This window comes from Haliotis rufescens, unplaced genomic scaffold (assembly GCF_023055435.1).
Source record: "Haliotis rufescens isolate VD_foot unplaced genomic scaffold, xgHalRufe1.0.p SCAF_5, whole genome shotgun sequence".
Lineage (NCBI taxonomy): Eukaryota > Metazoa > Mollusca > Gastropoda > Lepetellida > Haliotidae > Haliotis > Haliotis rufescens.
In genome coordinates, this window is record NW_025964223.1 from 50,438,217 (window position 1) to 50,455,018 (window position 16,802).

The 16,802-nt window shown below is 42.2% G+C and overlaps 1 protein-coding gene across 4 annotated transcripts in view; it reads right to left on the minus strand.

The window, feature by feature from the left end:
• LOC124126903 (transient receptor potential cation channel subfamily A member 1 homolog) overlaps window positions 1–4,729 on the minus strand; it is a 78,210-nt gene extending 73,481 nt beyond the window's left edge. The window contains exon 1 of one of the 4 annotated variants that reach the window (XM_048383927.1): window positions 4,551–4,729. The gene's annotated coding sequence lies outside the window, so the exon portion shown is untranslated. Of the gene's footprint in view, window positions 1–2,999; window positions 3,057–4,550 lie in introns of those variants that run through there. The other 3 variants (XM_048383929.1, XM_048383930.1, XM_048383928.1) reach the window with 3 other exon arrangements.
• Window positions 4,730–16,802: the final 12,073 nt, after the last annotated feature.

Sequence of the window (16,802 nt, forward strand, 5' to 3'; positions counted from 1 at the left end):
ATACAACATCCACGACATTATTACATCCGTATACCACATCCACGACACTATTACATCCGTATACCACATCCATGACATTATTACATCCGTTATACAACATCCACGACATTATTACGTCCGTCATACCACATCCATGACATTATTACATCCGTATACCACATCCATGACATTATTATATCATGGTATTATTGCATCCGTATACCACATCCACATTATTACATCCGTCATGCCACATCCACGACAGTATCACATCCGTTATACCACACCTACATTACTGTTATACCGTTATACCACAAAAATAACGTATTTACCATCATTATCCACCGTATTATTCCAGCTATCCCGCGGCCTGTAATAAGAGACTGAGACAGTGATGGATAGTATGAACACTCTTCGCCGTCAGGGCCCGATGACACACAACCAGCCAGAAGAAGATGGTGCCCTGTTAGGTCGGCTCCAAGCACTGGGTGTGCCGGGCACTTATTCTGCCCCGAAAGAAACAGCTGCAGATGAGGGGTGAAGAGGAGGACAACTATCAGCCTGGTGATGCTCACTATGATTCCTCAGAGACATGCTTGTAGATGTGTCTTCCTGCTAGTTAATTCATGCCAACCAATCCCGATGAAGCTCGGATCTACCGTCCCTGTATATCAATAGCATGTAATAACCCCGACTGGTTACAGACCACAATTACATCCTGCCTAATCAGTTCAGTATTGATCAGTGAATCTGTCTATATCCCAGTCCAATTTGTTTCATGCATTATATTACCAATTATAACCAGATGTCGTATCACGGACCTAAACAACCGTTATATAGGCCAGTGGTGTATAAAACCTACAGAAACTAAAAATCCTTGTAACCAAAGTTAGCACAACTATAGTTTTTCCACAATTTTATAATTTTTCACACAATTTTAAACATATGTTTATAAATGTTATGTCTGATCCCACGGGTATCAGTCCAACAGGAGGTCACCACTGCCCACCTTCAGGCCGACATCGCTGGACACAGGATCACCCACACGACCGCCATAGCTATACAAGGCTTGGCTGTGATTCTTGAAATCACCGTTTATTCATCACCGGCAACAAAGGATGGGACGAAATGTCAGTTCGATGTAACAAACTCCCTGTTGATCAGGCATGTCTGACTTTTGACTGAGTTCTGTTGACCGGGTAATATTACAGGGTCATGTGGGTGGTATTAAAGGACGACCAGGAAATTCCCGGATGAACGATTTGACTGAATCATGTATGTTACATAACAAACATGTCGACTACAGAGTCGGGTTCAGGGTTTGAAGAAAAGTCTGGTGTGCATACTACTCCAGTCAGCAAGTGAACAAAAACATATGAACGGAATGACACGCATGTTGGCCCAACCCTTACACCCCCAAACCCCCATCCATCTTGCAGACATAATCCAAACTCCCACCCTTCTTGCACCTAAAGTCCAAACTCCCACCCTTCTTGATCCCACAGTCCAAACCCCCATCCTTCTTGATCCCACAGTCCAACTCACACCCTTCTTGATCCCAAAGTCCCAACTCCCATCCTTCTTGATCCCACAGTCCAAACTCCCATCCTTCTTGAAACCCAAAGTCCCAACTCCCACCCTTCTTGCACCCACAGTCCAAACTCCCATTCCTCTTGCACCCACAATCCAAACTCCCACCCTTCTTGCACCAACAATCCAAACTCCCACCCTTCTTGCACCTAAAGTCCAAACTCCCACCCTTCTTGATCCCACAGTCCAAACCCCCATCCTTCTTGATCCCACAGTCCAACTCACACCCTTCTTGATCCCAAAGTCCCAACTCCCATCCTTCTTGATCCCACAGTCCAAACCCCCATCCTTCTTGATCCCACAGTCCAACTCACACCCTTCTTGATCCCAAAGTCCCAACTCACACCCTTCTTGCATCCACAGTCCAAACTCCCATTCCTCTTGCACCCACAATCCAAACTCCCACCCTTCTTGTACCCACAATCCAAACTCCCACCCTTCTTGCACCAACAATCCAAACTCCCACCCTTCTTGCACCTAAAGTCCAAACTCCCACCCTTCTTGATCCCACAGTCCAAACCCCCATCCTTCTTGATCCCACAGTCCAACTCACACCCTTCTTGATCCCAAAGTCCCAACTCCCATCTTTCTTGATCCCACAGTCCAACTCACACCCTTCTTGATCCCAAAGTCCCAACTCACACCCTTCTTGCACCCACAGTCCAAACTCCCATTCCTCTTGCACCCACAATCCAAACTCCCACCCTTCTTGTACCCACAATCCAAACTCCCACCCTTCTTGCACCAACAATCCAAACTCCCACCCTTCTTGCACCTAAAGTCCAAACTCCCACCCTTCTTGATCCCACAGTCCAAACCCCCATCCTTCTTGATCCCACAGTCCAACTCACACCCTTCTTGATCCCAAAGTCCCAACTCCCATCCTTCTTGATCCCACAGTCCAACTCACACCCTTCTTGATCCCAAAGTCCCAACTCCCATCCTTCTTGCACCCACAGTCCAAACTCCCATACTTCTTGCACCCACAGTCCAAACTCCCACCCTTCTTGTGCCATCAAACCAAACTCTCATCCCTCTTGGGAAATGAATGAAACTTACCTACCATCATCCAAAATATATCACAAAGAGAGATAATGTTTTCTGCTTTCCGGAACTTCATATGTATTTGTGCGTATGCCTAAACTGTATAATACCCAACACACTGCTATTGTGAAACTTCGGCAATATATTAGCCATACAGCGTTCAGTTAAATAACAAACAGGGGGCATATATCTTCGCTATAACTCGTACACATCTAGCCACCATTATCGATTTTCACAATGAGACAGGGATGAGATTTTGTTTTGTTGTCGTTGGGGTTACACCTCTGACTACGTTGCAACATACACACACACGGATAATGTATATTACACATCGTGGTTACGTCATAGAAGGTGCCACCAGCGGTGATAAATGATCTATAACTCACCACCATCTTGTAATATTGCCTGACCACTGACCACTCGGCGCGTGATGGAGTTGTACTGCATCTCTGTGATGTTAGTATCGATCCCAGGCTACAGTTTGCCCGCCTCGCATCACACGGAAAATTCCTTCATCAGCTAATCTATTCCGTATATACCGACAGGAGCTCTACGACTGTTTGGTATATACCTTTAAGAGTTATATTTAAATGGATAAATATCGTACAGATAATATATAGAGTGACATATCTGTCTGAGTTATGCTTATGATGATACTGCAACTGATTAGTGATATATGTAAATGGGCCACTCAATGTGATGTTCAATGCTAATCGATACCCCCTTTAATGGGTTATGGTTGAGAACCTCAAAGAGGAGGACAATGGTCAATGCCATACAAAAGCTGTATAAATCTCACGTTTTGCCCGTAGTTACAGATAGAGCTGCCGCTTGGGATACTAAGGAATACCATTATCACAAGGTTAAGAATCTGACGTGTAGATTCTGCCTTGTTCCTAAATACGACACTCATGATTCTGTAAATTGTCACTGGGAGCCATTGAAAATTGTTCAGTGGAAGAAAGTGCTTGGTCACTGGGACCGAGTAGTTAATATGGGCTAAATATGTTAATATTTAATAGGGGATGCACAACTATGATACCCGTATCAAATACATCACCGTCGAATAACCATTTCTTTTTTGTTCATTTTTAGCCACTATCACACATGTGTGTTTACTTTTTTTGCCCAACTGTTTTTACAGTTGAATCACTTTAATGCTGCATCTGTTTTCATTACTTATCGATGTGCACTGGCTTGTGGTTGAGAGCGGGCGAAGTGTTAGTGGTTCGACGCCGCTTACCAGTATTTCCGTTATATCACGCCGTGTCAGCTTGATGTGGAAGGAATGCCCGCGATGAAGGAACCCATGACCACGTGTTGGTACTGACAAACCAAGAAACAAGGACAAAACAGGGATTCAAACAACGATCATAGGTTTCTGGCGCGGCAAAGGGACGTAATCCTGGACAGCAAACTGCGGCGTCTAAGACGACTGGGCCACCCGTGCCCACGATGAACGTTTACATCGTCATGTATTATAAAAGGGTTTAGGTATAAGTTCAATCTAATCTCATTTTGTGTTTGTGCAGTTAGAGGTAGACACGCTGCAGTGTATGTCGTGGGTATAAAGACACGAGTTCTCCTGATCATGAAAAAGGGAAATATATCACAGGATTGGGTGAACGAGTGATGGACATGGATGTGGTTGGCTGCCCTTTCGTACCAATATTTGACACTATAAGTGCATTTACGCACGGATATCAGCGAATACTTATCCAAAAAGCAACAACACACGATGATTAGTTTAAACAACTGGCGAGATCACTCCATGTCCTGGCAAGCGTCTCTCCATGTAGCTGATCAACGACCTGCCTTCCTGAACTGGTCTAGCAGTACTGACTACAGATCTTCGATCAGCTACCGAGTTGCCTGTCTCGTGTGTAACCACCATACTGGCACAACACGCCACAACCGTACACAACGTACTATCTTACCTGTAAGTACATCCACAACTGTCATCCCCGATTGTGTCTGACGTTCATCCTGACGTGTGTCGTCTGTAGATATATCCGTCCTGCTATTGCGAAGCAGTGTTCACGTCCTGCTTTCCGGTTCAATGAACTAACGATCGCATGCTTCTTTTCTTTCATAAAATAAAAGAATCGATCAATCATGCATATGAACTAAAAGACAGGTAAATCGAACATTCTTGACTTGATTTTGTTCATCTTAGTCCTCACGTCCGTGTTGCCGTATCATTTCAATATTGTTCACAGATAGACCTTTATCCACAGTCAATTCAGCTATACTATTGGTTTTCCATATCTTTTGTTATGAGCTATTATAAGGTGTACACATTACCTGTATAGCGCCGCGCAAGTCTACTCGTGTTGTCACGGGAGATAAACACAATTGCTCACATTGACTTATATATATTACCGGCTGGTCAGAAGTAGGGTGTGTGTCAAAGGTTCATTATCATAATAAATGCACGTACATATAAATTACCGTTATACCCGTAAATCGAAATAGCAAAATTAAAATGTTCCCAAAGTGAGTGTGAAATTATGGTATACCATTTGCCTGTATAAAGCTTACACACTTGCGAAATCTTAAACGTTTATTTGGCTTACACACTTGCGAAATCTTACACTTATCTTTGGCAAGACTGGCCGAATAGCTATAAACGTGAACACCTTTGTTGACATATCCGTGTCCTCTTTAGTAAAAGAGATTTATGGGTTGGGTTCAAGGGTGAATTTTCGAGGGTATCGGACAGTACACAGGCGAATTCTATACTATGTTAGGAATGTATTTTCAGTGACAGACTAGGGTCAAAAGGTTATTGCGTAATGTCTTTAAGAAAGCTTGCCCGTGACTATGAATAAGCACAGGAGAGACATAGTAAGCTGATAACATGATTACAAAACATAAGCGACGAGTGAGTGAGTTGGGCTTCACACCGCTTTGCGTCAGCTTGGTGCGGGAGGAAAGTCCGAAGTGATGCAGGTCTCATACGTTTACCACTCACCCGAGCACGAGTGCTGACAAACATAGAAACATAAGGGACGCAACTCTGCACAGAGAATTGCGTCGCCTGAAGACGACTGGGTCAGCCGTGCTCCCTTTTAGCAGAGATCATATAATATATATATATATGGTCTCTGCTTTTAGCAAACGGCGTTAAGGTTTAACAGTATCGCAGTGATGGAATGAATATGAGATGTAAATGTCACATATGAATACAACTTTAGAATTTGAAACCAAACGCACCTTGCTGAGGTTATAAATGATAGCGCGAGCAAATATCATAACTCTATTGTACCGTGAAAACAGAAGATGGAAATATTTCATAACGGTACTTTCCGTTTGTAAATCAGCCACCCATGGTAGACGATTGCTTGGATCAGCCTGTGGTGGAGGTGTTGTACTTTCACAAATACGACAGAAACCAATTGATACAGATGGCACTTCTATAAGATCGATATCACGCATCACTTCTGTATGTTCGATATCACGCACCATTCTATGACATCGATATCACTTCTATAACATCGATATCACGCATCACTTCTATATGATTGATATCACTGATCATTCCTAAAAGATCGATATCACACATCAATTCTATAAGATCGATATCACGCATCACTTCTATAACATCGATATCAAGGATCAATTCTGTAATATCTATATCACACATCACTTCTATCATATCGATACCACGTATTACTCCTAAAAGATCGATATCACGCATCACTTCTATAACATCGATATCAAGCATCACTTCTATAAGATCGATATCACGCATCACTTCTATATGATCGATATCACGTATCATTCCTAAAAGATCGATATCACACATCAATTCTATAAGATCGATATCACGCATCACTTGTATAAGATCGATATCAAGCATCACTTCTATGAGATCGACATGAAGCATCACTTGTATAAGATCGATATCAAGCATCACATCTATAACATCGATATCAAGCATCACGTCTATAAGATCGATACCAAGCATCACTTCTATAAGATCGATATCAATCATGACATCTATAAGGTCGATATCAAGCATCACATCTATGAGCTCGACATGAAGCATCACTTGTATAAGATCGATATCAAACATGACATCTATAAGATCGATATCAAGCATCACGTCCATAAGATCGATATCAAACATGACATCTATAAGATCGATATCAAGCATCACGTCTATAAGATCGATATCAAGCATGACATCTATAAGATCGATATCATACATCACTTGTATAAGATCGATATCAAGCATCACGTCTATAAGATCGATATCAAGCATCACTTGAATAAGTTCGATATCAAGCATCACTTCAATAAGATCGATATCAAGCATCACATCTATGAGATCGACATGAAGCATCACTTGAATAAGATCGATATCAAGCCTGACATCTATCAGATCGATATCAAGCATCACATCTATAAGATCGATATCAAGCATCAAGTCTATAAGATCGATATCAAGCATGACATCTATAAGATCGATATCAAGCATCACGTCTATAAGATCGATATCAAGCATGACATCTATAAGATCGATATCAAACATGACATCTATAAGATCGATATCAAGCATGACATCTATAAGATCGATATCAAGCATGACATCTATAAGAGCGATATCAAGCATCACATCTATGAGATCGACATGAAGCGAAGCATCACTTGTATAAGATCGATATCAAACATGACATCTATAAGATCGATATCAAGCATCACGTCTATAAGATCGATATCAAACATGACATCTATAAGATAGATATCAAGCATCACGTCTATAAGATCGATATCAAGCATCACATCTATAAGATCGATATCAAGCATCACGTCTATAAGATCGATATCAAGCATCACATCTATAAGATCGATATCATACATCACTTTTATAAGATCGATATCAAGCATCACGTCTATAAGATCGATATCAAGCATCACTTGAATAAGTTCGATATCAAGCATCACTTCCATAAGATCGATATCAAGCATCACATCTATGAGATCGACATGAAGCATCACTTGTATAAGATCCATATCAAGCCTGACATCTATAAGTTCGATATCAAGCATCACGTCTATAAGATCGATATCAAGCCTGCCATCTATTAGATCAATATCAAGCATCACATCTATAAGATCGATATCAAGCATCACGTCTATAAGATCGATATCAAACATGAAATCTATCAGATCGATATCAAGCATCACATCTATGAGGTCGATTTCAAGCATCACGTCTATAAGATCGATATCAGACATGACATCTATAAGATCGATATCAAGCATCACGTCTATAAGATCGATATCAAGCATGACATCTATAAGATCGATATCAAACATGACATCTATAAGATCGATATCAAGCATGACATCTATAAGATCGATATCAGGCATGACATCTATAAGATCGATATCAAGCATGACATCTATAATATCGATATAATGATAAAGGGGGTGGGGTGGATGCAGATAATTGATTGTTTTGTAACCTGATATATGTATGAACAACTGGGGACCTATTCAGCCCTGGAACCCCCCAGGGAATAAACTCCATAACCAACACGGCGAGTAGTACATGTAAACTGCCGGGCAAAAGAGAGTTTGATGGGGCTGAAAATTGCACAAACAAGAATGGTTATCCGTTGCTGTATTTAATAGGGGTATCACAGTTGTGTTACGGCGATTGTTTTCAGCCTAGTAACGTTTTGACAACGTTTGTGATTTGGGTTAAATCCAATCTTCAAGTGTATACTTTCTTTTACCCGGCAGTTTACGTTAGGTCTGCGTGCATCCGTGTTTGTCGTCAGCCGAGTCACTGAGACTGAATATGGCCCACGCTGACCTATGAATGTAATCGTGCCACGACCATATCAATAGTTACTCATGCTATCAACCATCAGTTTGTCTTGATTATATTACCTGCAGGTCGCCCTGTTCTAGTTTCACTCATTCCTTCTACGTACGTCACAAAAGTAGTTTGCCAAATATTGATTAATGATCACATCTACTCCGACGGATATATTCAACAACGAACATATCCACAACGACGCATACTGTCTGTTGCTAACAACCCTGTATCAACATCAGTGTAAATACAAGATACTTCACAGCGCTGTATATTCCATGTGAAACCCAAGCATGCTATTTTACCCCATGAACTTACAGATCGATTCATGAAGATATCTCGTAAGCGTCTTAGAAACAATCCCCATTGGCAACTGCAATCAACTGAACTGGATTTTTTAAAATAAAACAAACGTGGCTACTTCGTTGTTACCATGAGCTGACTTTATGAGTATGTGTTGTGAAGATTGGGCATTGGTTCAGTGGGTGTGATAGAGTAAACGCCTCTTAGTAAAGTACATAAACTGCCGGACAAAAGAAAATATACACTTCAAAATTGGATTTGACCAAAACATGACAAACGTTATCTAAATGTTGCTAGGCCGAAAGCTAGAGTCCCAAACACAACTATTATATCCGTATCAATTACATCACGATCGGATAACCATTTCATGTGGGTTTTTTTATTTTAGCCACCATGGCTGTATGATTTCTGTTGCCCCGCAGTTAAGTTCAGTTGTCACTGTGTGCCTGCTTCATGTGGGAGGGCAGCGCGAAGGGGTGCGAATCTGGGATTCAAACCCTTGATTATAGGATTCGGTCAGGGCTAAGGTACTCAGTACAACAGTGCCTTAGACGACAAGACAGCATATGACCCCAGTTTTAGTGAACGAGAGATGCACAGCTGAATAACAGACACAAGAGTATTGTACAATTGAATGTCACAGAATAAAATATGCGCACTATGATCAACAGAAAGTGAAACCTGGAAACATCCAGCGATGAAAACTGAACTCAGAAAGTGATAGGAGGAAGAAGAGAGAGTCATGAATACGTGGAGTGAGTGAGTATTGTTTTACGCCGCTTTTAGCATTATTCCAGCAATATCACGGCTGGGGTCACCAGAAATGGGCTTCACACATTGTACCCATGTCGGGAATCCAACCCGGGTGTTCGGCGTGACGAGCGAACGCTTTAACCACTAGGCTACCCGACTGCCCCATGAATGCGTGGGAACAATCCAGGCAAGAAACAGAGGAGATAAAGGAAACAGAAGGCAGAAACGGATATACAGAAACAGAAAGAGGTCGAAACAGAAGGCAGAAACGGATAAACAGAAAAAGAAAGAGATCTAAACAGATGGCAGAAACGTATCACCAGAAACAGAAAGAGATCGAAGCAGAAGGCAGAAACGGATCTACAGAAACAGAAAGAGATCGAAACAGAAGGCAGAAACGGATGTACAGAAACAGAAGGCAGAAACGGATCTACAGAAACAGAAGGCGTTCACGTTGCCATGAGACCACATGCACTGACATTGAGCATAACTGACAACAAATCCTCGCACTGACATGGATCACAGCTGAGAATATAGACATGTACTTCTATTGATGATAGCTGACAATGTACACTTGTAACTGACACTTGGAACGTAGCTGACGATATAGACCTGACATGGATCATAGCTGACAATATAGTCATGAACCGACAACATAGCCCTGTAGACAATATAGACCAGCATAAGGAACAAATTATATATTACTGTTAGGTGCGGCGAAAACCACATTCTCTCCCTAATTCAATCATGAACACATATTTCAGTGATCTCCAGAGTGTAGAATGCACGTGATACTCAATTTTTGGCATGATTCAAAGACAACCAAGCGGAACCCAGCGAACTCAGTGACTCGTTACTACAACACATAAAAGCCAGACAAGTGAATGTAGAGTTTGCTTATCATTTGAATTATTCAATTACACTAAGTAGGTCTTCACTAAAAAAACACATTTTAACCTTGATAGCACACAGAGATCCCTGAAGGACTGAACTGAACGCCCTTTTCATGACACTGTCTATTTCTTCTTGCACTATTTCAACTCTAAACTTTAAACTAAAATCGAAGATTTAACGAACCACAGAAGGGTCCAGAGGGATAGTCATTATCGACTTCTTGGTGATCTGCCAGCTAAAGGCGGAGATCAACTGAAGACGAACTATAGATTATCAGATGTACCAGTATCTCTCTGTACTGAATACAGACCTTGTGTGTATCCCCAAGGAGGGAGAGAATGGCTTTTTTTATTTTTTATGCCAAAAACATTGGGGAATAATGGGAATCATCAAGGCATATCTTCTCATCTTTATGGTATTGGCAAATGGAAATGATATAATCATATCTGCTGAAGAGTAGGCGATAAGGTCTAATGGGTTGGTGTGATGAGATGGTGGCACACTAGGTCGTTAAAGAGGGTGGGTTCCAAATTGGAAATTTGAATACTGTAGCCAGCGTCACTTATATCGGGTAAAACAACCTCTGTAAGCCAGATATTCACGGATTGTTCCACTCATCATTGAGAGTGGTGGGCGGATTTTGACGTTGACATACACGTCTGCCAATGACGTCCCAGACGTATTCAATGGGGAAGGGTCAGAACTGAGTGCTGGCCATGACATGACACGGATGTTTTGCTGTTGGGGGATATGGGGCACAAACTCGATTCATTCGACCATGGAAGTCGAGAATGAAGCACGATTCGTCAGAAAACATGACATAAGCCCAACGTCCATTATCCCGGTGCTGATTCAAATGACGTACAGTACGCAGTGGGGTGACATGCCATCTGTGCAGACGATTGCCCACCCCCTGAGCCTGTACTTTACACCAGTCTCCAGTTATCTGATTTCTTAATGCCATCGTTCTGTCTAATCTGTCCTGGGGTGTAGTTGTTGCCCTTGTCAACTATCCTGCCGTGACCGATGAGTTAGGACGCTTTCAAGATAATGCACTTACATACCGACGTGTTTGCACGTGTATGCGTGCGTGCGCGCGTTTGTACTAATGTCGGTTTTACTGCTAGCCCACTGAGATACTATGCCGCAGTGAATACCACTCAGACACAGTATACTGACTCCGAGCCGGCAATTCCTTGTTTATCCTATTAATGCCGAGCACCAGGCAGGGTAACAAGAAGTACCATCTTTTAACGTCTGTTGGTATACCACGGCCGGGGATCGAACCCACGACCTTCCGCTCTCCGGACAGACGCTCTACCACTAGGCCACGGGGGCACTCAATGACAGATTAACTTTAGCAATATAAAGAATGGGGTGTTCTTTAACGTCTTTTGAGTAGTATATTTGGCAGATGGGCAGAGAACAGGATTACACAATGTGACCACCCGATCCACATCGTATAGTCCGCCCTCAGGATACGTTGGGTAGTGATGACCTGACCCAGAATGTCCCCACGAATGTCCCCACGAACGGGTGACACAAACCCGCCTTAAACACTTGAACCATGCATGCATGTTCTAGGATCTCCTACTATATATGTTTCAATAATAATCCAAACGAGCATCTCCCCCGTGACTTGTTTTCAAAGTCATGGGGATATAGATCTGTTTGTAGAGAATGTACATGTCTAAGGTCACCATGCGTACGACCAACGCAACAATACACTTCTGAGGCTTGCCGTTTGACAAGCGTTATGACATTGAACGGAGTGGGTGGCTACATCAGACAGAAATGGTGGTATTTATTAATGAACCCCTTCCTTCTTCAGTAAGTCGGGTACAATGTGTAAGCCCATTTGTGGTGATATTGTTTGAATACATTGCTAAAAGCGGTGTAAAACCATACTCACTTTAGAAATCACTGAAACCAGGAAAACCAGAGATACCGTCTGATCGGTTTCATATTAACATCTATGCATAACGACTCAGTTACACACAAAAAATATGCAAAAGACTGTAAGACAAGAGGGGTGATTCAACTTTTAAATAGTCAACTGTCCCTTAATGTCGAGCAATATTCCAGGAACTCCAGCCTTTGCCATTTTAACATCTTTTGGTGTACAAGATTTCAAACAGCTGTTACATTCGATAATGCCCTTTCTAGGAAGATTTCAAAGAGTGTCACACCACTCCTGCTCAAAAGTTGTTTGATCAGCTTAGAACATTCAAGGCCTCTGTAAAGTTTTCAAAACATTGGATGACATTCCAAATTTAACGTATTAGTGACAAAAGTGATACCCGATTTACCCGTATTGTTTCGGGTGAACAATTGACTTGCCTTTGCATGCGTTTGTGACGGGTGCCACCGTTGGGCAGAATACGCTCCCCTTTTCGAGGACACCTGGTATCATCACTATTTGAGAGTGATTCATAAGCACATGGTTATGATATGGTTGGAGTCGTACAGAAGACTGCTTTCAGTAGATATTTCGTATGACTGTGGTAAGCATTTTATCGCTTTCATTTTCTTAAGTTTTTAAAAATGCAACGTATGCTCGTCGACGATTATTTACATGCTGCCGTTATTTAGCTGTAATATTGCGGATGGTCGGCGATAAAAAACAGCAGGACACACTCGAATATATATATATACTAGCCACATAAAGAAACTGTGCACGGAGAAAATATAGATATAAGGGCACACCGTGCATATATGAAATAAAGGTTTGAACAGCAATTATTGAAGACATTCAAACGCTCGTGCACGTGCCATGCGAAATGACGTCATGGATGGGGGCCTATGGACGTGCAGTGTGTTACTGCACGTGCATCCTGTGCAGCTGTACACAGCATGTGCAACTCAAAATTCGCTGTCACTTTGGAAAGCATGATCTGTGGTCATTCAAAAATTCAAAACTTCTCAGGCGCAGACACAAGCATAACACAAGCAAATCATGCCAAGATTGACAGCTGCACAGCGTCATGAAGCCATTGGAATGATCCGAGCGGGAATGAGGCAACAACAGGTGGCAACACATTTCCAATGCCATCGTAACACGATATCGGCATTGGTGAGGCGTTATCAGAACCCAAATGACGTTGCCGACCACCCACGTTCAGGACGTCCCCGAGTAACGACGCCAAGACAGGACAGATGGATTCGAGTTACACATCTCCGACACAGGTTCCAAACGGCAGTAACGACGTTCCAGACAATTCCTGGACTGCGCCGTATCCATCCCAACACTGTCAGGAATCGTTTACGTCAGTACGAGATTCGACCACGACGCCCTGCCATACGTCCCATCCTGACACACCGTCATCGCGTCAACCGTCTAAGATGGTGTCGAAATCATGTTCGCCAACCTCGAATATGGTGGAGAAATGTTGTCTTTACAGATGAATCGAGGTTCAACATTTCCCACAGTGACGGGCGCCAACGTGTCTACCGGCGTTTGAGAGAACGTTATGCACGCAACTGTATTGTGGAGAGGAATCGTTTTGGAGGTGGCTCTGTGATGATTTGGGGTGGGATAACTGCACGGCACCGAACCCCTTTGGTGGTTGTTCAGGGCAATCTCACCGGTGTTGGCTACAGAAATCAGATTCTGAGGCCTGTGGTCATTCCTTTCCTGCAACGTCATGGCCCGGGATTGACATTGGGACTTTGTCGTTTGACCCCCTATTCCATTTTGATCTTCTGACGTCATCGTAACAGATGTTGTTCAGGTCCCGTTGACATTTTCTTATGGTCCGATCATTCAGCTGCTACAGCGTCTGCATCATTTTGTTCTTGCTGTGTTGTATTTCAATCCAGAATATATTTTCTCCGTGCAGTTTCTTTATGTGGCTAGTATATATATATATTTAATATATATGTTTAATGATTACCAGTGATTTTGGGTTTGTTGTTACCTGTTCCATAGTCTGCTAATCACAGTTTGTGAAACAATGAAGGTATGACTTCTGCCAGTTTCCAGCGTGCCAATAGCCCGTTGCAGACGCCGCAACGCTAGTTCATACAATGAATGAAATCAAGTAAATGGTAACTGTATGGTGAGCAGAATCAATAAAATTGACAGAAATAATGGTCCACAGATTACCAGTGACATTAATAACTTTTACGCCAAAAATAGTTTTTACATTGGGTGGGCACTGCCATAAACGCGTTAAATAGAGGAAAGCCCGAAGTGGTGCAGGTCTCAGACGTTTACAACTTCGGTGAAACCCACGAGCACGGGTATGATGCTGACAAACTTAGAAACATAATCGGGCGAACCGGGATTTGAACCCACAATCGAAGGTTTCTGGCGTGCCCAAGGGACGCAACTCTGGACAGGAAATCGCGGGGACTTAGATGACTGGGCTACCTGTGGCTCTGTGTTTGGTATGTAGTTTTATCAATAGGCATGTTTTGAAATATTTAGTTTCATTCAAATGTTAATAGCCACATGAACTACATCCACTGAAAACTCAGATATAAACAGACCCCACTGGTGTGCGTAGATGCAAAGACAGTCAGGAACCAGTCTTTATTATGGATCAGTACTCACACTATCTTTCACTGGTTCGCGGCTCATCATATACTCTTATAAAAAGTAGGGGATCATGAAATATAAATGTTAATACCAAGTACCAGATCAAAGGTAAGTGTAAGGAGGTTTATGTCTGTAAAACGCCAATACACATTCCATAGTTTGTATGTACCTCATGCAGTAGCGCCACACACCTGTGTAGGGTGTCATTCCTGATTTTGACACTTTCCAGGAAGGTCGGTTAATCTCTGTGGACCATTATTTCTGTCAATCTTATTGATTCTGCTCACCATACAGTTACCATTTACTTGATTTCATTCATTGTATGAACTAGCGTTGCGGCGTCTGCAACGGGCTATTGGCACGCTGGAAACTGGCAGAAGTCATACCTTCATTGTTTCACAAACTGTGATTAGCAGACTATGGAACAGGTAACAACAAACCCAAAATGTTGACGATCAACGCCGTTTGTGTTTAGGATCGACTGATCCGAAACCAGGCTCCTCGAAGTCGAACTGAAACATAGAATCAAACTGCTACTGGACTACAATGTTTGGGTCAGACACGGGTCTACAGGCAGCTCATCTCCATGTTCTGCAGCCACGTGTTGTGCCACCCCTTCCAAATCGTCAACAGACGTAAACGGTGTACACAACGTCGAAACTGGGGTAATCGTCGCTGGTCACGTGTTAACGCCGCACTCAGCAATATTCCAGCTTAATGACGGCGGTCTGTAAACAAGCGATTCTGGACCAGACAATCCAGTCATTGACATCATGAGCATCGATCCACACAATTGGGATACGATAACATGCATCAACTGAGCCTGAACACCTGATCCTGTTAGTCGCCTTTTACGACAAGCAGTCGCCTTTTACGGCAAGCATAGGTTGCTGAAGACCTATTCTACCCCGGATCTTCACGGGTCCTTTCCCTCATTGAACACGTATGGGACATGATAGGGAAACGAGTGTGTGAATTAACTTCATAGGCTGCTGATTAGTCCTTTCCCTCATTGAACACGTATGGGACATGATAGGGAAACGAGTGTGTTAATTAACTTGATAGGCTGCTGATTAGTCCTTTCCCTCACTGAACACGTATGGGACATGATAGGGAAACGAGTGTGTTAATTAACTTCATAGGCTGCTGATTAGTCCTTTCCCTCATTGAACACGTATGGGACATGATTGGGAAACGAGTGTGTTAATTAACTTCATAGGCTGCTGATTAGTCCTTTCCCTCACTGAACACGTATGGGACATGATAGGGAAACGAGTGTGTTAACTATTGGTTTTGGCAGCTCAAGATTGGACCACACTTCCAGGCTGCGGTGATGTAGCTGTTATATTCTTAATGGCTTCAGAAAGCATCATTCACACAATGACAACTATTTTAGTGGGTCTAAGCTAAATACATTGGATCTTCATAATGAAAACAAAATCTCAATGTCATAAAAATGTTTATAATAATCAAGCATCTTAAAATCACATGCAATATGTATCTGTTATATTCATCTGACAACAAACCATTCTCAAACACTTCAAACACTAAGGCAATCAAACTTCAAAATCACACAAACTTTTTATCTAAGTGTTTAGACATATCGAAAAGGAGTGCTGAAGGCAAATTCTCCGACTACTTAAACCTTGATGAATCTCAAATGTTCATACAGACTGGGAGTAAACCCAGTAACTAACTTATAAACAGGTAATATATATACTGTATTCAATGTAATAAGCGCCCAGGGTGCTCTCAAAATTAGAAATAGGGGGCGCTTATTAGAATATTATTTTAGTGAAAAAAACAGAGTTGAAAGATAAATTTTGTGGTTTATGCTGACAGCCTGAAGTGTTTATGTACGACAGATAT